At 46.1% G+C, this 22826-nt stretch overlaps 1 protein-coding gene and 1 pseudogene across 6 annotated transcripts in view; both read right to left on the bottom strand.

Annotated features, from left to right (window-relative positions):
• The window catches only part of col4a6 (collagen, type IV, alpha 6), a 389276-nt gene that overhangs the window by 221836 nt on the left and 144614 nt on the right, over window positions 1-22826 (bottom strand). The window lies entirely within an intron of this gene.
• LOC144493262 (5S ribosomal RNA) lies at window positions 10220-10338 on the bottom strand (annotated as a pseudogene).

Raw genomic sequence — 22826 nt, forward strand, 5'->3', positions numbered from 1 at the left:
GGCCACACATTGTCCTCATTTGGACAAGATCACCATTCCTTCACCATTGCTGGACATGGAAGCTCTCAATATCAATCACAAGTGGGAAATTCTAGCTGATGACCGATTCTAATAGTGAGACCGGCTGTGGCAGGTGTTTGTTGCCACAATGATATATGGTTTCAGGCCTCAGACGCCAGCCCCGCAAACAAGACGTCAGCTGAGATCATCCACTCCATCGACAAGGGACGACTTCATGCGTGACACTTACGGCAGAGTTCAGAATTGGCTTGTTCAGATACCAAAAGAAGTGCAGCAGATGATCCTGTCTGACCTCGCCAAATTCTGAGGCTACATTCCCATCGTCCCTTGCAGATGGGAGGATGTCAATCAATGAAACACAGATGCAGATAAGTCCATTTGAAGAACAGTTGTCCTGCACCTCTCTCTATCGCCCCCGCTGGCCTCGCCACCACCCAAACAGTGGTGCAGCCACTGGGCATTTAATCATTGATATTGTTGATGGGTCAAGCACATAGAAGACATTTATATACTGTACTCAAGTCAGAAACCTTTGGATCAAAACTCTAATCACCAATTCCAGATTGAATTTAAGCATGGGACTGAGATTTATACTGAAGATTTTGAGGGCATGTAATAAATGATTTGCAGGTTGAGATTTGCAGGACATTAGAGCTCATCATTTTAACTTTCAGCTTTACTTATTGTACTTTCACCCAACTGGTGAGGTTACTTTAGTAGTTCCAGGGCAGGCAAAGGCAATATTTCCATCTCTCTGACCCCAAATCCATCTGTCCTATCTTTACAAGGACAGAGCAATTCGAATTGAAATTGAAAAAGAGCAATTGTTTCAAAACAGTGGGTGACGAGAGTATGAAAGATGCTCAGGTCAAACTCCTTTGTGGTCTCGTCATAGGAAGTGTCCATCTTCTGAAGACAGGTTTAAAAGTTTACTTTCTTATTAAGTAAAGATAAAGTCACCAGAAGATCATGGAGTTGCTTTTCATTTTGAGGGGGAGAGCTGACTCGTGGTGATTTAACCTGAGGGCCACCACACCTCAGGCAAGGGGCAAGGTTGGAAAGGCATGCCTTCATGAATAATCTGTATTGGGCGGCACTGTGACACAGTCGTTAGCACTGCTGCCTCACAGTTCCAGGGACCTGGGTTTGATTCCTGGCTTGGGTCACTGTCTGTGTGGAGTCTGCATGTCCTCCCCGTGTCCGCATGGGTTTCCTCCGGGTGCTCCGGTTTCCTCCCACAGTCCAAAAGACGTACTGATTAGGTGCATTGGCCGTGCTAAATTCTCCCTCAGTGTACCCAAACAGGTGCTGGAGTGTGGCAACTAGGGGATTTCCACAGTAACTTCACTGCAGTGTTAATGTAAGCCTACTTATGACACTCACAAAATAAACTTAAAACGTTAACCTTAGCAGGTACAGAAATTGAACCCACACTGTTAGCATTGCTCTGCATCATGAAGCAGCCGTCCCAGCCAGTTGAGTTAAGCGATGAAGGAGATAAAAGGTAAATAGAAATAAAAACTGCTATGTGCCCATATAAGTTCATTCATTTCTTGCAGGATTATGAGGCAAGCAATTGGAACAATACAGGTTCCCCCAAACAACATTAAGAGCATTCAAATGGTTATTGGATAAACATATGGATGAGATTGGAATAGTGTAGATTAGAGGGGCTTTAGATTGGTTCCACTGGTCGGCGCAACATCGAGGGCCGAAGGGCCTGTACTGCGCTGTAATGTTCTATGTTCTCTGTTCTAATAAACTCCAAGATATTGGAAAGTTGGAGATTTAAGTGATTGATTTCTGGAGGTGTAAAGTATTTGACTGTCTTCAATGCTTCTCAGGTGTTTCATATTTTACACTATTCCAAGATGGCGCCGGAGTGAGGTGACTTCTTGCAAGCTGTGCCCAGCATACCTTCTAACTCCATCTTTTACTCTCGTTCTATACTTCTAAAACTTCATTCCAACTCTTTTACATTCTGCATTCTCTCATTTCCTTCTCTATGAATGGTATGCTTTGTCTGTTTAGCGCGTAAGAAACAATACTTTTCACTGTATGTTAATACACATGACAATAATAAATCAAATCAAATCAAATTAAAGAAAACAGCTAAACCATCTTTGTTCACCCTCATAATCAAAGGCAGTTTCCCACAATATCACCTTGTCTCATATCAGGTAAAGATTATACCTCCATAGTTTCCTCCGTTTGAACACAGTACTATTCCTTATGGTTTCATTTTGGGCCTCAGGCATGGCCTGGTTTCTATCTTTCTATCCCTGGACTCTATAAGCTCTGTTTATACACCCTCCTATATTCTCCCATTGAAGATGTCCAGAAATCGATTGTAATCGTAATAAGTTGTTCTGCTTCCTAATAGCTCAATTGGCAAGTGCAGTGCCCAATGTGGAACGGAGAAAGATGGTCACAGGTTTGACTCCCAATTTGTGCTGCATTATCTGACCTGATGTGGAGATGCTGGCGTTGGACTTGGGTAAACACAGTAAGGAGTCTCACAACACCAGGTTAAAGTCCAACAGGTTTATTTGGTAGCAAACGCCACTAGCTTTCGGAGCGCTGCTCCTTCATCAGGTGAGTGGGAGATCTGCTCATACACAGCAAACAGGGCATATAAAGACACAAACTCAATTTACAGAATAATGAATAATGATTGGAATGCGAGTCTTTACAGCTAATCAAGTCTTAAAGGTACAGATAATGTGAGTGGAGAGAGCATTAGCACAGGTTAAAGAGATGTGTATTGTCTCCAGACAGGACAGCCAGTGAGACTTTGCAAGTCCAGGCAAGCTGTGGGGGTTACAGATAGTGTGACATGAACCCAAGATCCCGGTTGAGGCCGTCCTCATGTGTGCGGAACTTGGCTATCAGTTTCTGCTCAGCGACTCTGCGCTGTCGTGTGTTGTGAAGGCCGCCTTGGAGAACGCTTACCCGAATATCAGAGGCCGAATGCCCGTGACCGCTAAAGTGCTCCCCAACAGGAAGAGAACAGTCTTGCCTGGTGATTGTCGAGCTGTTCATTCATCCATTGTCGTAGTGTCTGCATGGTTTCCCCAATGTACCATGCCTCGAGACATCTTTTCCTGCAGCTTTCCTGTACCTTTAAGACTTGATTAGCTGTAAAGACTCGCATTCCAATCATTATTCATTATTCTGTAAATTGAGTTTGTGTCTTTATATGCCCTGTTTGCTGTTTATGAGCAGATCTCCCACTCACCTGATGAAGGAGCAGCGCTCCGAAAGCTAGTGGCGTTTGCTACCAAATAAACCTGTTGGGACTTTAACCTGGTGTTGTTAGACTCCTTACTGTGTCTATCTGACCTGACCAGTGGTGGCAGTACAGGCAATTCAGAAGGGTCCCAGCACACTGGAGGAGGGAGCAGAAAGAATCAGCTCGGATTCCCACCCCTGTTGACAATTCAATGGCAGAATTGAAAACGTACATAATCTGATTGCACTTTTGGCCTTTCTCTTGGGCATTAAAAAGTCAAGGGGGGGTTACTGTCTGTGTGGGGTCAGTTGGCTGGAACGCTGATGCAGAATGATGCCAACAGCGCGGGTTCAATTGCCGTACCAGCTGCTATTATTCATGGAGGCCTGTCTTCCCAATCCTGTCCCTCACCTGAGGTGTGGTGATCCTTGGGTTAAGTCACTACCAGTCAGCTCTCTCCCTGAAAGCGGAGAGCAACCTATGGTCATGTGGCTGTGGTGACTTTACTTGTTAAGACGTCGATGTTAATCTTGCAGGGGCGATGCAGGCAGCAAGTTGAAATGGAGGCCATTGTATTTCCACCCCCTTAACTTCTGGGGCTGCGGAAGAGACCTCAGAGATATTTAAAAGTGGTGGGGAGTGGGGAGAGGGAGAGGGGCTGGGATTGACATTCAAGCATGACTTTAATTTGTACTCCAAGCTTCTCAGCAAAATCTGGAGACAATAAACATGGTCCAGAAGAGGTCCAGGTTAAGTGTCATTGTTTTAATTCTTCAGGCAGTTTCTGAGACTGGCCTTCAATGCCCAGCAAGAAACCTTGGGTCTGTTCCCCTCAGGGCACACTCTGCCTGGAGGCAGCCTCCATACATGCACCAGGCCCGACCACTTGCAGTGCTGAGGACCCCGTTTCTTACTCCCTAGTAGCACCCACCCATTAGTCTCCATGTTTATCCCTATCGGTGCCACCTACATTTCCAATTTCTACCATTGGTTAAAGTCAAGGTTCCTGTCTCCAAGTATTCTCCTCAAGGTTTCCACTCTTCCATTTTCGTCTCCATTGCTCTGTCTTTTAGGCACTACTGTTTTCCTACTGTTCTCTGTCAGACTCGGGGCAGCATGGTGGCACAGTGGTCAACATTGCTGCCTCACAGCGCCAGGGATCCGGATTCAATTCTGGCCTTGGGTGACTGTTTGCAATCTGCACGTTCTCCCCATGTCTGTGTGGGTTTCCTCCAGGTGCTCCGGTTTCCTCCCACAGTCCAAAGATGTGTAGGTTAGGTGGATTGGCCATTCTAAATAATGTCCCAAGATGTGTAGGTTAGGAGGATTAGTGGGGTAAATACATGGGGCTATGGTGATAAGACCTGGGTGGGATAATCTGTTGGGAGAGTCGATGCAGACTCAATGGACCGAATGGCCTCCTTCTGCACTTTAGGGATTCTATGACTCCCTTTCTTGCACTCCTTACCTAAGGTAACCCATGGAGGACAGTATGCAACAAAATAAAAATACCCCCTCATTGAGGAGCCACAGTGATTGATGGGGTTTCTTATATATATATTGCTCTTTTATATTGGCTTGTTGGAAAGTAGGGAGTTGTTCTAAACATGGATTGGTTTATTTGTGAGTAAACACTGAATTACAATGTAAATATAGATTTACGGACATTGAAGGAAATATTTCATAACCCTCAGCCAAGATACATTCCAGAAAGAAAGATAAGAAGGATGCACCATCTGTGGCTAACTAAAAAAAATTAAGGATAGTATCAAACTGAAAGAAAGAGCGTGCAATTCTGCAAAGGTTTAGTGGACAGAAAATTAGACAGAATTTTAAAAATAGCTAATAATTAGGAGTGGCACAGTGGTGAGCACTGCTGCCTCACAGTGCCAGGGACCCGGGTTCGATTCCCGGCTTGGGTCACTGTCTGTGCCGAGTCTGCATGTTCTCCCCATGTTTGCGTGGGTTTTCTCCGGGTGCTCCGGTTTCCTCCCACAGTCCAAAAGACATGCTGGTTAGGTGCATTGGACTGCTAAATTCTCCCTCAGTGTACCCGAACAGGGGCTGGAATGTGGCGACTAGGGGATTTTCACAGTAACTTCATTGCAGTGTTAATGTAAGCCTACTTGTGACGGTAATGAATAAGCTTAAAACGTTACTAAAAAATAACGAGGGAGAAATTAGAGCATGAGGGTAAACTAGCTAGAAATATAACAGATGGTAGGAGTTTCTATAGGTATTTGAATAGGAAAAGAGTAACAGAAGGGACTTTTGGTGCTGTGTCATTTAATATTTTTAATGTAGAGATAGATAGATTCTTGATCGACAAGGAGGTAACAGAGTATAAAAGGTAGGCAGAAAAGTAGGATTGAGGTCACAATCAGACCAGTCATGATCTTACCAAAGAGTGGAGCAGGCTCGAGGGGCCAAATGATCTATATCTGCTCCTAATTCATATGTTCATATATACTTCTGAAAAAGAATTCATGGTGTGATAACTGAATGGATCTGAGTCACAAAATGTTGTATCATTGGACCATTGCTAAGGGGGGGGGGGGGGGGGGCAGAGATCCTAGCTGGTGTGTCAGAATGAAAGGGAACAAAAAAAAACCCACCATGATATCTTAGTCCCCTCTTTCAAACTCCTAAATTTCATTGAACAAAGAACAAAGAACAAAGAAAATTACGGCACAGGAACAGGCCCTTCGGCCCTCTAAGCCTGCACCGACCATGCTGCCCGACTGAACTAAAACCCCCTACCCTTCCGGGGACCATATCCCTCTATTCCCATCCTATTCATGTACTTGTCAAGACGCCCCATAAAAGTCACTACCGTATCCGCTTCCACTACCTCCCCCGGCAACGAATTCCAGGCAGCCACTACTCTCTGTGTAAAAAATCTGCCTTGTATATCTCCTTTAAACCTTGCCCCTCACACCTTAAACCTATGCCCCCTATCATTGCTAGGAGTCCTTCTTACGATGCAGAAAGGGAAAATAACCGCTGACAAAGTTGGGATGCAGTCTTTCTTGTATGGTTCCAGGTTATGTTCTGCAGCCTTGACTAATGGTCGCAACTGTGTGTGTGACCAGGAGAAACCTCTCCAATCCTGAAGGCATTGTTCTTGCTCAATATGCTTTCATGGAAATTCATAGCTCCATTGAATCCCTCAACCAACACAGAAACATAGAAGATAGGAGCAGGAGGAGGCCGTTCGGCCCTTCGAGCCTGCTCCGTCATTCATCGCGATCATGGCTGATCATCCAACTCAATAGCCTAATCCTGCTCTTTCCCCCATAACCTTTGATCTCATTTGCCCCCAGGTGGATTTGGACCCCAGCAAGACTAACTGCAGGCCGGGAGTGGGGTCGGGGGGAGCTGGTGGCGAAAAGGGGCAACATGGAAAAAAAATGGTTATGACTATATGTGCAAATAAATTGCAATACTGCGGCCAAGTTCTGGGGAATGCATATTTCAGAGTGTGACCTTTTACACAGAAAAAGAATATAAACAATTCTTGGAAACGGGACAAGGAAACGTGACTACATAAGATTGGAATTTGACTCCCCTTTACCTGCCTGTACCAGAACGCTTTTCGTTGCATGTCACTTCTTTTCCCAGATTGAATGCATTCCAATGTTGAAAGGACAGGACGAGCCCTTCGAGCTGAAGTAAAATTCTTTCTGCAGGTGAAGCAACCGAATCTGCTGGGGTCTGCCTTGATACCTTAATAAAAGGCTAATTTCTTACCAACTGGATTGGAATCCTTTCAGGTAATTTACGAGGTACCAACAATGAGGCTGGCACTGAATACTTAAGATCTTTTTGAACACTGCACTTCTCAAACAAAACCCGTCGGTAATCTTGGCCAGGCCTCGGTGTCATAGGTCACAGGTGTTAGCATGGAAATTCATCTCTGCAAAACGTTTTCATCAACACAACACAATACGTAATGAAAATCTCTACGCAAAAACCCTAAAATAGCATTATCCTTAGCCCTTTGTCTGAAAAAGTTAGCTGCATTGTGTGGCATTTTACAGAAACCTGTGGAACACTGAGTCAGTGAATTGAAATAAATTAACTTTTCAGTGGGAAAAAAAAGGGTTCTCTCGGAAGCTTTAATTTAAATGTGGTGCTGGACTGGGGAATTTCATAGTAACTTCATTGCAGTGTTAATGTAAGCCTTTCTTGTGACTAATAAATAAACTTTACTTTTACTTTCGGAGTATGGAGCGTCTTGTCAGCTTGGACCTGAAATGTCTCTCATGTGGGGACTCTGTTTGGGCCAAATTGGATTTTTGATTGGAAATGAAGTACCAGAAGGTTAAAACAAAATTCCATCCAAATGACAGAGCTTCGTGACAGGGTAATGATTAAACTTATTAAGCACACATTGGCCTTTGCCCATTCCCCTCACAGGTGAAACAAATGATCTCCTGTCCAAAACAGACAATCGAAGATTGAAAAGCAGCTCTTTGCTCCTTTTTCTTGTTCCTCTAATTCTCATTCTTCTTACTGAAAATGTGACGATCGGAAGATCAGTCAGTGAGGTTTGCATATGAATTCCTCACCTGTTGGTGGGTGTGTGCATGGCAACTACTTGTCAAGGGTTTCCACGAGGTAGTAGAAGTGGGGAGATGAGAAGGCTTTTTGCTTTAGGCTCGGGTGAGTTATTAGGATCTGGCCAGTGGAAGCAGATTGAATGGGTCTGAAAGGGAGTTGGTTAAATCCTTGAAGAGGAAACAATCCTTGAAGAGGAAACAAAAGGGCAGCACAGTGGCATGGTAGTTAGCACGGCTGCATCACAGAGCCAGGGACCCAGGTTCGATTCCCGGCTTGGGTCACTGCTTTGTGTGGAGTCTGCACGTTCTCCCTGTGTCAGCGTGGGCTTCCTCCGGTGATCAGGTTTCCTCCCACAGTCCGAAAGATGTGCTGGTTAGGTGAATTTGCCATGCTAAATTCTCCCTCAGTGTACCCGAACAGACACCGGAGTGTGGTGACTAGGGGATTTTCAGTTACTTCATTGCAGTGTTAATGTAAACTGACTTGTGACACTAGTAAGTAAAGCAAACTAAAACTAAATTTGTAGTAGCTATTGGCGGGGCGGTGGTGGGGGCGGGGGGGGGGGGAGGCGGGGTGCAGTGAGAATAAGGAGTTGAGTGGGGTTCATGAGATAGGTCTTAATAAGAGGAGCACAAGTAAAATGGAATGATGACCTCCTTCTATGCTGCTGCACCTGAGTTTCTGGATAGTACTCGCAGTGAAAATCCTGCCGAGTCTTTCCCTCTCAAAAGCCAACAATAAAGCAAATACTGCATCAAAATGAAGACCTTCTTGGTTGTGTGCAACTTCGTAACACAATAGGTAACTCGATAATTGGAAAACTATCCAGCCAGTAAATAATAGCTAAAATATTTGGCGTAGGAGCCATAGGCTAAAAAGAGAGCAAAGAGTCTAAGAATAAATTCAGAAATTATGAGCTGTCAAAGAAAGGATAACCAGAACAAAGAGCGATATTTTAAAAAATTCTCAACATTGTTACTGGAAATGGGAAAGAAAATAATAGCGCAGCACAGGGGGACGTTAAGCTAAAAATAAAAACCCTTAGACATGCTTTCAGTAAACTGTCTCCAATACTTCTCACTCACTATCCCATTGCTCAGGTTCATAACAGTAGGTTGTGCAAACAATACATGTATTAGAATTGCAGAGAATGACTAAACAAAGGCTGAAAGTGGGGTCCTGTCCCCTTAGGGACCTGGTGGGTGAGTGTGACATGGAAATTGCATAAGGGTTCTCTTGCATTCATACAGACTGGTACAACTCCTTGTGAAATGGTGCAGCATGTTGCAATGGAGTCAACACTGGAGTTGTCACTCCTCAGTGACTGCAGCAATCCATGTCTAAACACAGTAAGACCTAGACAATACCCATGCTTGGACTGACACGAGGCAAGTAACAGGCAACAACCATCTCCAACAAAAGAGCTCACCAATGCTCCTTCGGTAGCACCTTCCAAACCCACGATCACTATCATCCAGAAGGGCAAGAGCAGCAGATACCTGGGAACACTACCCCCTGAAGCTCCCCCTCCAATCACTCATCATCCTGACTTTGAAATATATTGCTGTTCCTTCACTGTCACTAAGTCAAAATCCTGAAATTCCCTAACAGCACTGTGGGTGTACCTACAGCTCAGGGACTGCAGTGGTTCAAGAAGGCAGCTCACCACCACCTTCTAAAGGGCAACGAGCGATGGGCAATAAATGCTGGTCCAACTAGCGATGCCCACATCCTGTAAATGAAATTTTAAATACAGCCATTTTGCACTCTTTCTCTGCGGAGTTACAGTGAATCAACAGGCCACCTATCCCAGGTCCAGTAACACGGGGCCAGTTGTAGACTGTGTGAGAGATGCTTCAGCATGAATCGAACATCTTCGCCGCGATGAATTGAACATAAATGTGCACATCTTTATTTTTAAAAATTGTATTGCAAAATCTAAAGGATTTACTCCATGGTAACAAAAGTACCCATTTGCCTCAACGTGTCCAAACAACAGAAAAAAGGTTAATGCTACTTTGAATGCTTGCATGTTATGACCCGATGTAAATTTTTTAGGGCCAAAAGCAATACATTTATCCATTGCAACATGTTAGTAATCATCTGTGAAAAGACATCTTGGCAGCTGCTTTTTTTTTCCCATGCGCCTTTCTGGTGGAAGCCCTGACTTTAATATCACTGTGAGGTAAATTATGTGTCACTAACATGGCCAAAGCAACAAAGGTTATCACATGAAGTCCTCCCTGTGCCAATAAAGGCGGCATCACCAGATGGGCGATATAATTGGTTGCCTCTGTCGGACTGCCCTCTCTTTGTGTTTGAAAATGGGCAGATTCTGCAGCACCAGAACATTTGCTGAGTTTCTGGATTAATCGTCTAGCAATAACACCCACTAGGCCATCGCCCCTACTGCACCTGGTATTCTTAGGCAGTTTCCCATCCAAGTACAAACCAGGCCTGAGTCTGCTTAGCTTCCAAGATTAGACACAATTGGGCACTTTCAGACTAGTATGCCAATAGGTACCACAGCACCAGAAATGACATCACATTCAATTCTTGTGTTTGTTGTTCTACCCACAGGCACTACCCTAAGAAGAAGATGACTCGCTGATAAATTAACCCAATTTGCATGTCTGGACCCAGAAGGGAAATCTCTGTAAGGCTGACCCTTATCTCGCTTTCATCCAATAACAACTTGGCTTCAACACAATAAAACATCCCAAGGCGCTTCACAGGAACATTAGCAAACACTTGACACCGTGCCATTAAAGGAGGTGCTGTAGTCTCATTAGGACAGTTAACTAAAAGCTTGATTAAAGCAATAGGTAAGTCTGTAGTCACACACTTAGCAGCAGAATTCAGTGGATTCTAATTAGAATCAAGACCTTTGACTAACTTATCACCTCCCTGGGATATGAAGGCCAACTGTCACTTCCCTATTCCTGCCTTGGGTTCAAATCTGATTGGAAGTTACTGAAGTTGAAAGTTAGTGCCTAGCAATATATAGAGTGATCGATTTGGCATCTCCAGTTGACTTAACATTGGAAGGGACCATGAATCTGATAAAAGGGCCTTATTAAATTTGGACAGCAGCCCAAATAACTATTTGTTCCAATGTAAAGTAGGTGAACCGGGTTTTCATGCTGCTATTTACTATAAAATGTTTTGTAGACTCATGGAACGATACATGGATGGTTTCTGGCATGTCTTATCTGTTCATGTGCACCACTTGCAAATAAACCACTTGCTTGCATTTGGTGATGATTTAACATTATAGAGAAAGAACTGAGGTGGGGACGTAAGAGAAAAGACTGCTTCTCCAGGAACTTGCGGCAGATGTGTGAGGTGCATAATCACTTTAAAAAGAAAACCCAATGCTGACAAGATGCTGGTTTTGATTCCCAATCGGGGATCATTCCACTGATCCCGGCCAGTGGAACAATGTGGGCAACGACCACGGGAGATACTTTCCAAAATAACTTCCAATATGACAAGTCATGGGCATCACTCCCAATGTTCAACAGCATTCCTTCTTTCCTGCTTAGTCAGCTGACAATTTAAGATAAGTTATGAGCAAGAGATATGTTATGATGAAAGATCGTCAACCTGAAACATTGGCCGGAATGAATCATAGAATCCTACAGTGCAGAAAGAGGCCATTCGACCCATCAAGTCTGCATCGACAGCAATCCTAGGCCCTATCCTCGTAGCCCCACATATTTACCCCGCTAATCCCTCTAACCCACACATCCCAGGACACCAAGGGGAAATTTAGCATGGCCAATGCACCTAACCCACACAGACATGGGAAGAATGTACAGACTCAACACAGACAGTGACCCAAGCCAGGAATTGAACCCAGATCCCTAGAGCTGTGAGGCAGCATTGCTAACCATTGTGCCACCGTTTGTAGCAGGAATTGTGTGTGTGCATGTGTCGAGGGTGTGGCGGGGGGGGGGGGGGGCAGGAGGGATCATGGAGGCATTTAATTTGGCGGGAGGTTAAAAAAAACTGTTTCCCGATGGTGAGATAAACTCATTGATACAGAAGGAGGCCATTCGTCCCATCGAGCCTGCACCGACCACAATCCCACCCAGGCCCTATCCCCATAACCCCATGCATTTACCCTAGGTATTCCCCCTGACACTAAGGGTCAATTTAGCATAGCCAATCCACCTAACCCGCAGATTTTTGGACTGTGGGAGGAAACCAGAGCACCCGGAGGAAGCCCACGCAGACATGGGGAGAATGTGCAAACTCCACACAGACAGTGACCCAAGCCAGAAATCAAACCCAGGTCCCTGGCACTGTGAGGCAGCAGTGCTAAACACTGTGCCATCGTCCCAGATGTTGGAATGTTGGAACTGTTGGAATTTTGTTCTCCCTGCTTTCAAGGTGAGTCAAGCTTCCTGACGAACAATGTCGGCAACCCCATTTGCATGCATTAGCATCTCATGCATACTCATTAAAAGGCTACCTTGCTAGAATTCAGGTCCGCCCCCAAATTATCCCCGCCAGTGAGAATTTAGAATGGTTAGTTTTACCGATGTATATGCGCGGCTTGCACCTGGCAAGCTTCACCTCTTCCATCACTTTGAAGTCAGTCGATGTTGCTTTCGCCTTCTTAGGGATCTCGCAAATTTTCACTCTTATTGCTGGTGGCAAAAGTTGCTCCAAGCCTAGACACGGAAGCAGGTGAGGCTGGAAAGGGTGTGAGGTAGGGGGGGAAGAATGGAGCAAAGGATGGACAGGGGTGGTAGGCTTTCCAGGGGAAGGGTAGAAATGTGTCTGAGTAAGGTAGGGTTGGTGGAGTGGGGAGGACAGGACAGGGGAAGGGGATGACAGAGAAAGAGGGTATGGGGAATACGGGGAAAATGAGTGTCCTATGGAAAGGAGGGGGGTATGGTGTTATCTTATCACGCAAACCATCCTCCCATCCATTGACTCTGTCTACACTTCCCACTGCACCCTGGACATTTTCACTTCCACCTTCTTCCGTCAGGAAAAAGGTACAAAAGTCTCAGGTCACGTACCAACCGACTCAAGAACAGCTTCTTCCCTGCAGCCATCAGACTTTTGAATGGACCTACCTCGCATTAAGCTGATCTCTCTCTACACCCGAGCTATGACTGTGACACTTCATTCTGCACTCTCTCCTTTCCTCATCTATGAACAGTATGCTTTGTCTGCAGAGCGTGCAGGAAACAATACTTTTCACCGTATACTAATATATGTGACAATAATAAATCAAATCAAATCAATGGGTTCGGTTGGTGACATTGATGATGGGGTGCTTTGGGGTGAACTCTGGTGATAGGAGGGCACAGTCAGAGTCAGAGGGAGGAGTGGGATGTGGAAGGGTGGCACGTCCAGTGAGAGAGTCTGGCAAGTCAAGGCCTCGTGGGAGCAGATACGGAGGGAGACTAGACAGATCGCTCACATGGTAGGAGCAGGATGGGCATAGGGATGGTAGTGGGCTTCAGTTCTGAGGAAGGGAAGGCCCATGGAGGTGAACTGTGATAGGGTCCAGCAGGGGATCACACGTGGTCAGCGGCAATCACGTCAACTTTGCCACCTGTCACTGAACGTAGTCTCCTGAAAAGGAGATTCCACCTTTGGTTTCCCCAAAAATGCTGCCAGACCTGCTGAGTATTTTCCGCATTTTCTGATTTTGTTGGCAATTTTAAGTGATTAGTTTTATCTTGCTGTTGCCTCCAATATGGAGTACTCACTCCGTTCACACAGTCTAGGTGAACAGTGAACCTTAACGCTCTGCTCATTGTCACATTGCTGTTCGAGGGGATCTTGCTGTATGAAAATTGGATGCCATGTTTCCAACATTATCATGGCAACGACACTTCAAAAATACCTCACTGGTCACAAAGCAGTTTGGAACATCCTCCGTTTGTAAGAGGTGCTACTTCATTGCAAGGTCTCCCTGAATACCAAATTCTGCACGATGCTTCATAGGAACCTTGGCTGATCTTTCCCTGCTAGCCCAATGATACGGAGGGCAGCTTCAGAGCCCCATCGCTGTTCCAGCTAAGACTGAAGGTTTAGCGATGGACCAGCTATCAAACATGTGCCTCAGTTCCACACTGTGTGATGCAATAATCTTTCTGCTTTAACAGTAATTACACAAACTGCTAATTGATTCTCATCTACACCACGGGATCAATCATCGGTCCAGCAAACAAGCACCACATCAAGATTTTTAAATATATTTGGCCAACACAGATCCAAATTGCTTTAAGATCAACTCCCCGAAAAGGAACAGTTGTCATATTTGGCGCAAAATGAAAGTGCGTTATTTGTATTGGAAAAAACCATCTTTTATACCAGCACCCATTAGCAACATTTGCCCTCCCCATATATTTACATATATTGTCCAATCAATCCAAAGATGTGCGGGTTAGGTTGATTGGCCATGCTAAAATTGCCCTTAGTGTCCTGAGATGCGTAAATTAGAGGGATTAGCGGGTAAAATATGTAGGGATATGGGGGTAGGGCCTGGGTGGGATTGTGGTCGGTGCAGACTCGATGGGCCGAATGGCCTCTTTCTGTACTGTAGGGTATCTATCTATCTATCTAATTCCCATCTGATCCCAGCCCCACCTTCCTCTAGGGCAGCTGGAATTAAAATGTTTTAAAGAATTGTGTGACATTGGTGTCACTTGGAAGGTCAGAATTTATTGCTCGTCCCTTGAGAATGTGTTGATGCCTTATTGAGCCTTATTGAGGCTCCCACAGTGCTGTGAGAATTGATGAAGTTTTGACAGCCTAAATAGCTGCTGAACAGTGGCCCAAGCAAGGAAACTGCAACAGTTCCAGAGTTTGGAATGGCAGCTTATTTGTTTGATTGTACATGCCACTGTTAATAGAAACCTTTTAAACAGGGGCAGTGGCACAGTGGTTAGCACTGTTGCCTCACAGCACTTAGGGTTCGGGTTCGATTCCCGGCTTGGGTCACTCTCTGTGTGGAGTTTGCGCATTCTCCTCGTGTCTGTGCAGGTTTTCTCCGGATGCTCCGATTTCCTCCCACAGTCCAAAGATGTGCAGGTTAGGTGGATTGGCCATGCTAAATTGACCCTTATTGTCAGAGGGACTAGTAGGGTAAATAGGTGGGACTACAGGATAGGGCCAGGGTGGGATTGTGGTCAGTGCAGGCACGATGGGCCAAATAGCCTCCTTCTGCACTGTAGGGATTCTATGATTTTTTTCTTTTGCCAAAGAATGGTTAAGTAATGCATCCAGATCTGAAACCCCTCCAAGCACCTTTGGAAGCACGATAACATCATATAGCAGATTCCACAGGTGGTACATTTGGCAGGGAGGTAGGGAATATAGGGGGAGATGCAAAGTTGGATAGCACTGAGCTGTTTCAGGCTATCCGGTGAACCCAGACGTCAGATGACCAGGTTGCAATCACTTCAACCATTCCAGATTAATTGGCAATGCTCAATTGCCCCTTCGTGTCAGGGAGATTAGCAGTAAATACGTTGGGTTACAGGGATAGGGCCTGGGTGGAATTGTGGCCGGTGCAGACTCGATGGGCCAAATGGCCTCTCTCTGCACTGTAGGGATTCTATGATTCGGGAGCTGATTTCATTAGGAGAGCGGGTGCCCGCTGTAACATTCGTCGAAAAACCTTAGAAACTCTGGGAAAAATGGCAAGAACACGGAGACTTGTCCCATTCTCTATTGGGTTAGGAATTTTGAGGGATTGACTGGTAGCTCTGAGCAAAATAATGATGTTGATTGAGGTCACTGGGTTGAGAAGAATTTAAAACAATGGTGACAACAGGATTGCTGAGGATTTCTCGAGTAGTAAACCACAAGTTCATGGCAGGAAACAACATAATCAGAAAATTATATATTTTCAAACCGACAGCTTAATAATAATAATAAGGGGAGCACTTGTGATTGTACAAATTACACAAATTAAGTCATTTTGCTCCTTAAAGATACCATATCGTTATTATCATCTAACTAGGGCTTGCTAAAATAAAGGTTTTAGCTGGAACCCACAAGCACACATCAGGCTCCACCTTTCCAGCAACAGTTTATCTAAAAGCTTTCTCACATTCCCGAGGGCACTACGAACCCATGCCACGCTCTCGAGAGTTCATCTCAGTTGCTTTGCTCTTTGCATGGGCTCTGATCCTAGAATCATAGAATCCCTACAATGCAGAAGGAAGCCATTCGGCCCATTGAGTCTGCACTGACTACAATCCCACCCAGGCCCTATACCCGTAACCCCACATGTTTACCCTAGCTGATCCCCCTGACACTAAGGGTCAATTTATCATGGCCAATCCCCACCTAACCCACACATCTTTGGACTGTGGAAGGAAACCGGAGCACCCAGAGGAAACCCACGCAGACGCGGGGGGAACGTGCAGACTCCACACAGCCAGTGACCCAAGGCTGGAATTAAACCCGGGTCTCTGGCGCTGTGTGGCAGCTGTGCTAAACACTGTGCCACCGTGATAAATATTGCTAGGCTATTCATCAATGGTGGTGGAGAGAAGGAGGATAGAGATGGCAGGGGGTGGGGAAGGGGGGGTTGTGCAGGGGGTGGCATCACGGCTGAAACTGATGCACAGGCCAACATGAATTAAGGATGGGGAGCCCTGGCGATTTTTATTTCACTGTTGTTTCTCTCGCCCAGCCCTCACTCAGCAGTTGACCCGGCAGAGATCAATAACCAACAAAGACTTTTTAAAACATTCTTTCATGGAATGTGAGCGTCATTGGCAATATTTGTTACCCATTCCTATTTGTCCTTGAGTTTAGAAGAGTGAGGGGTGACCTTATTCAAACATGTAAAATCCTGAGGGAACTTGACAGGGTGGATGGTGGGATGTTTTCACTCCTGGGAGAGTCGAGAAAGGGAACATAGCGACAAGGTAAAGGGCCGGTTATTGAAACCTGAGGTGCGTAGAAATTCCTTCTCTCAGAGAGTGGTGAATCTCTGGAATTCTCTGCCCCATAGAGTGGTGGAGGCTGCATCATTAGAAGTATTTAAAAGTGGAGGTGGATAAATATCTGATAGATCGAGGAATAGAGGGCGACGGGGAAATGGCACAGAAAAGGAGTTGAGACCGGCTTAGATCAGCCATAATCATGCTGAATGGCAGAGCAGACCTGAAGGGCCTGGTGGCCTACTCCTGCTTCTATTTCTTGTGTTTTTGCACTGTATCCTTGAGGTGGTGGTGATAGGGTTGGGACCAACAAGAGACCGGCACGGTAGCACAGTGGTTAGCACTGCCGCTTCACAGCTCCAGGGTCCCGGGTTCGATTCCCGGCTCGGGTCACTGTCTGTGTGGAGTTTGCACATTCTCCTCGTGTCTGCGTGGGTTTCCTCCGGGTGCTCCGGTTTCCTCCCACAGTCCAAAGATGTGCGGGTTAGGTTGATTGGCCAGGTTAAAAATTGCCCCTTAGAGTCCTGAGATGCGTAGGTTAAGAGGGATTAGCAGGTAAATATGTGGGGGTAGGACCTGGGTGGGATTGTGGTCGGTGCAGACTCGATGGGCCGAATGGCCTCCTCCTGCACTGTATGATTTCTATGACCCTCCCCCTTGTTTTAAGGAGGGAAAAACTGAAATCACGGTTCCCACTTCGAACCCTTTCAAAAGAGGGGACTTGAAAATGTATACGTGTGCCTATAGGGGGGTGGGCTCTGCTGTGATTCTCTGTATCTTGAATAGCCTACGCAGATTCACTTGTCAAGGCTGGTGGGATCATCTGTGGGATTGTACTGTAGCATAAATCAAGTGCATAACAAAAAGAGGGCAGAAAGGAGGTAAATAGTCATTGCTGCTGTTAGAGAGATTGAGAGGTGAAATTTCAAAGCCTGCCATAACGTTGCTGGGAAGAGGCATAAATTCATAAATCAGGAGCTCACATCTGGTGACATTTAATGCAACAGTTTAAATAGCAACAAGCAATTAATTAGATACAAAACAGCCTCATGCAGGAATTAAGCTCCACTTACTTTCTACGGAAAGCGTTGTGACGACTGGGCTTTATTCCAGCATAAACCAATCAGAGCTTCAAAATAGTTTGTATCACCTCCTGGACTATTATGGAAGTCTCCAAAGCTCATCAGCATTTTTGGCATAAATAATTCCAACTTGTAACTACAATAGAGCGATGTAATCGTCAAGTGCGCAGAAACTTCAGTGACATTGTGGTAGAGCTGGGTTTGCCTCCGGACAATATCAGCCCACACCAGCTTCATAAAGCCAAGGTGGGTGCAATTGGGCATTGGCAGGGATGAGTGGAATTGCGTGGGTCGCCTGTTATATGCTCCGCCCCCATATCCCGTCTGTTGTTTTCTGCGGAGCTGAGTATCAGCCATGTTGTGTAATGGGTGGTGAATGTAACTCCCTCTCTTTGTTGCCCTCCTGCCCCACAGTGTTAGAATGAGCTTGGCTGAGGACCTCACACATCTCTCAGTGCAATGAGTTCTGCTCAAAGTGGTGAAATTCCTCTTCTTGAAACCCAGTTTCGGACTCATTTAGGCTTCTTGTGCTGAAATTGTCAGCAGGAAGAATTTCACTCCAACATTCACTGCCAACGTGGCAATGACAACTTGACAACTCTTCAAAGATCCAGAAAAGTCTTTTGGAACCAATGCATGGCAACACAGTTCAGTGGGGGGAAATAGGCAATTGGAGAATGGTCTTACTTGGGCATATCCAGGTTGTTGACTCCAATTGCCATTGATCTGGGCAGGTTATCAACCCACCTTCCCATGGTCCTTGTCTAGCCAAGATGAAGCCAAGATGATTTGACACTAAATTCACCATCTGATGTCTTAACAGCTCTGGAGGAACACACATTCCGGATGCCCTAGAGTGGTAGGACATTACTGGCCAAAAATGCTTGGCATCACGTCTTCCTGTCAGTAATGTATGATTTGAATATACGCCCTCTCATCGCCGTTTGCAGTGGGAAATCCCGGTTACTGTGACAACTGCTGAGAAGTAGAGTTCGCCAGCTCGAATCCTGCCAGCGTCTGGATTCAGGCTACGGTCATGAGCATGGCACAGCAATCTGAATGATGTACCTATACATGCTAGCAAAAGCAATACTTCTAGGAAATTCTGGAGGCTTGAGGAGAGGGATCTGAAATGCGTGTTTGAACAAATGGAGCTTTAGGTACTGTAATCCTCATCTCTAACTCAATGTAGTGCCAACATCTTTGATAATATCTTTGCTTCCCATGCAAAGCTGGAATTACATACAAGTCCAGGCTTGGTCAGCATTGGAAATCTTTGAGTTAAGACAAACAATTCTACTGAGCTGCTTTTAGCTAATTGGCAGACAAGCAAAGGTACATTCTGTACATTTTGGATGGTGAGGAATCCTGCATTTCACAAGAGTAAATTGTACCCGTTGGAGCTGCCTAACATGCGTATGCCTGAGGATTAAGGCTAGAAACTGACTTCCGATAAAATGTAGAAAACAAATTGTCCTTCGACCCTTTGAGTGCTGGCGCAATTAACAGAAAATGCTTCATAACACCGCACTGCAAGCACAGTAAGCAGACTCTTCAGGTTTGAGGAACTGAAGGACGTGAAGTGCACCCGTCGATGTGAATGAAGAGTAACCTGCACACATGGGCAGTGGTGGATCAGTCACCTGTCATACTCGCCCGCCCAGTTTTTCTTTCCAACTGGCACTTTTGAAAAAAAACCCCTCAGCTGACATCACCAAAAAAAAGCTTAATTAGTCATTGATTACACAGCTAATTAATTAGTTAATTACTGCTTGTGGGACGTAGCTGTAGACAAACTGGCTGCTACATTTGTCTATGAGTCAACAGTGACCACACTTCAAAAGTAAGTCATTAGTAGTAAAACACAAGTTCTTTTTTTCCTCGCAGGGCTAACCTAGTCACACAATTTCATGATTACACCAGGTAAAATTTGCACTAAAGAGAGCAGTTGTTACCTTAAAAAAGTTCTGGTATGCAGGCTGCTTAAGTTGAAGCAACCTGCTGACTTCCGCGCCTTTTTCTTTGAGATGACCTGGGTGGGTGTCTCCCAGAGGGGCTGGGACCTTGACGGTCCAGGCCTGCTTTCCAGCAGCACAGATGTTTGACTGCTTCCCTCCTTGGTGGCGGTGTGTCGCTCACAGAGAGGGGGTGGGGGTGGGGGTGGGGTGCCAGGTGGGCTGGAGATGCCCAGACATCCCCTGGCTGGAGGAACCCATGCTGTACTCCTGCCGATCGTCTTCCCTTCAGATTCCCAGGGACCCCTGTGCTCCTCCATGGAATGGACGGGCAGCTGAAGGGAGATCCAGCAGCCCCACCATCGCCAGGCGCTGACACTCGTTGATTCTCACCAGTGCCTGCACCATGCAGTCGAAGCCCTGCACCATGGAACTCACAGACTGAGCCATGGTGTGGACATCTCCTGCCATGGAGTGCCCGTCCTGTACCAAGGTCTCCACTGCAGCATTGGCCTTGGTGCGCTGCAGTGACAGCATCTTCTCCTCGGACAGAATGCAATGGGACTCCTCCAAACAGCCTTGCACTCCGAGGAGGGATGCTGTCATCCCTTCCTGATACTCGCGACTCTGCCTTTGCAGCTCCAGTAGCTGTGGGATGACTGGGCCCAGGGTCACATCATCAGCAAGGGGCTCAGCAGAGTCCTGGGCTCTGGCATCCCTCCGAGTGCCAGTTCCCATGGACGTCCCAGGCTCTGCCTGCTGTGGATCATCAGCTGTGAGGTGCTCACCAGCTCACCAGAAGCCTGCCTACTTAGTGATCCCACTGAGGTGTGAGTATCTGCACTGGTACCGGGTGTGAGTGACAGCTGTGACGCCTTTTCAATGGTGGGGATGGAGAAGTCCCTCTCTGAGTTGCTGGAGTCTGGTGGGTCTAGGGGGCGCGAGGGTGGTGCGGCCTATTGTGGTGGTTGGCCTGCAAGAGAAGGGACATGACATCAGTGCATTACAGGGGATATGGAGGGAACATTGATAACTCACTTGACACTTGAGGAATGACAGCACATGTGTTGTGGATTCTCAAATTTCTTTGCTGCCCCCACATCACCAACAATGGAGGCACGTTCTTCCTCGTCCCCAACCAGGTCAAGTGTGAGGGTTCTCAGCTCAGGCATGCTCCAGCTGGCCTGTGCCTACTCATACCTGTTGTGATTGAGTTTGTCCTGCATTGACACAGAGAGGAAGAGTATAGATGGGAGTGTTGACATGTATGATGGTGATGAGGTGTGGCAGGCATGGGGCTTGGCTGAGAGTTGGAGTGTAAAGAGCATAGCAGCTACTGGGGGAAGATGGTGATTGTGGGAGGGAGGAGGGTAATCTGGTGCCTGGTGTTGGCAAAGGCCATGGTGGCTGAGTTAGAGAAAGGGTTCAGGGGTCAGTGAGGGGGTCCAGTGAGAGACTGGAGTGGTTCACTTACCCTGGCTGAATGAAAAAGATCATTCATTTTCTTCTGACACTGCTGCCCCGTCCTCTTCTGGAGTGCACTCGTGCTGCCCAGGGCTGCCACTGCACCCCAGTCGGAGGGAGGTGACCCTGCTGGGACGCTGTCTCCTGGCGCAGGGGTAGAGGGTGTCCCGTCTCTGCTCCCCTCCCTCCAGCATCCTGATGAGGGCCCCCTCCGAAAAGCGTGGTGCTGCCTTCTTGCTTGTCGTCCCCTGCAGTCGTTGTGGAACGAGTGCTGGGAAGCTGCTATTATGGAGTTCCCCAGTGCTTGTAGCAGCTCAGTCATTGCGGGGTGGGCGAATCAGAGGAAACGCGCCACAGGGAGTGGCATGATCCTCATGGGCCTAAAAATTGTTACTAATGAGTATAAGATTCAGCCCGAAAGCACGCTGGCACTGTCAGCGGGAATCACTGTTTTTTACCTTGGAACCAACACTCTGCCATTTTGTGGTAAGCTTTCACCATCGGGTCCTTGTTTTTCTAAAAAGTAGAGTTACGTATGAAAGCAAAGAGGCTAAACTAATTACTGGCTCAACTACAGTTAAAATATTGCCTCTAATTTTGACACCTGACTTTAGGAAGGAATACAAAATAGAAACAGTGCAAAAGAAATTCAGTTACACCATCCCAGGATTGGGAGGCAACGAGAAGAGACTAGAGAAACTCTCTCGATTAGAACAGAGAACTTATCCGATAGAACTATGCATAAAGTTCGGGAAGGCAAATGAGAGAAAAATCATTTCTTCTGGAGGGTGATTGAGAGTAACTGGAAGGTATAAATTTCAGATTATTACCAAAATAATTAAAGGAGAAGTTAGGGTTTTTTTTTTGTCAAGTGGGTTGAAGGACACGGCTCTGTCAGAAAGTGATTGGGACAGAATCCATAGACGCCTTTAAAGGAATGCAGAAAAAGAAAACTTTGAAAGGACAAGGCGCAGACAGGGAAATGGAAACAGAATACAAAGGGTGGGATTTACAGGGGGTCACCTTCAGCTGGACCAGAAGATCCCCCTGGCCGTAAGGGCTGGAAAGTCTCACCTGAAGAGTTTTCAGAGGGCTACGGGATTGGAAAGAGCGGAGGAACAATTCTAATTTCACAGCTCTTTCACAGAACCATGGACACAGCGGGCTGTAAACTTCATCGGGTTAATTTTCACTGTGGGCACAGGTGGAAAGACAGTGGTTCTAGATCAGTCACATGTCGTACACCCCACCCAGATTCCCTTTCACTGACTTCAAATGAATTATGTTACACAGCCTCACTGTGATTTGATAGCCAACCTGATAGTGCTCGTAGTCTTTTGCAGGTTTGTAATCTGCTGCATAATCTGGAACAAAATGACATTTCATTGACTTGCTATGTTGTCACTACTGCTCTGTATGTCAACAATAAATCGAGGAGGTTCTTTTTGTTAAAAATAGATGGCATTGAGTAATTCCCCTCAGTCCTTCTGGATGTTTAAGGTGGAGTCACTGAAGATGTTAACTAATCACCCAAACATTGGCCTTTACAATTGCTAGCAAATGCTCACAGTGCTATTTGATTGAA

This window comes from Mustelus asterias, chromosome 4 (assembly GCF_964213995.1).
Source record: "Mustelus asterias chromosome 4, sMusAst1.hap1.1, whole genome shotgun sequence".
In the NCBI taxonomy this organism is placed as follows: Eukaryota; Metazoa; Chordata; class Chondrichthyes; order Carcharhiniformes; family Triakidae; genus Mustelus; species Mustelus asterias.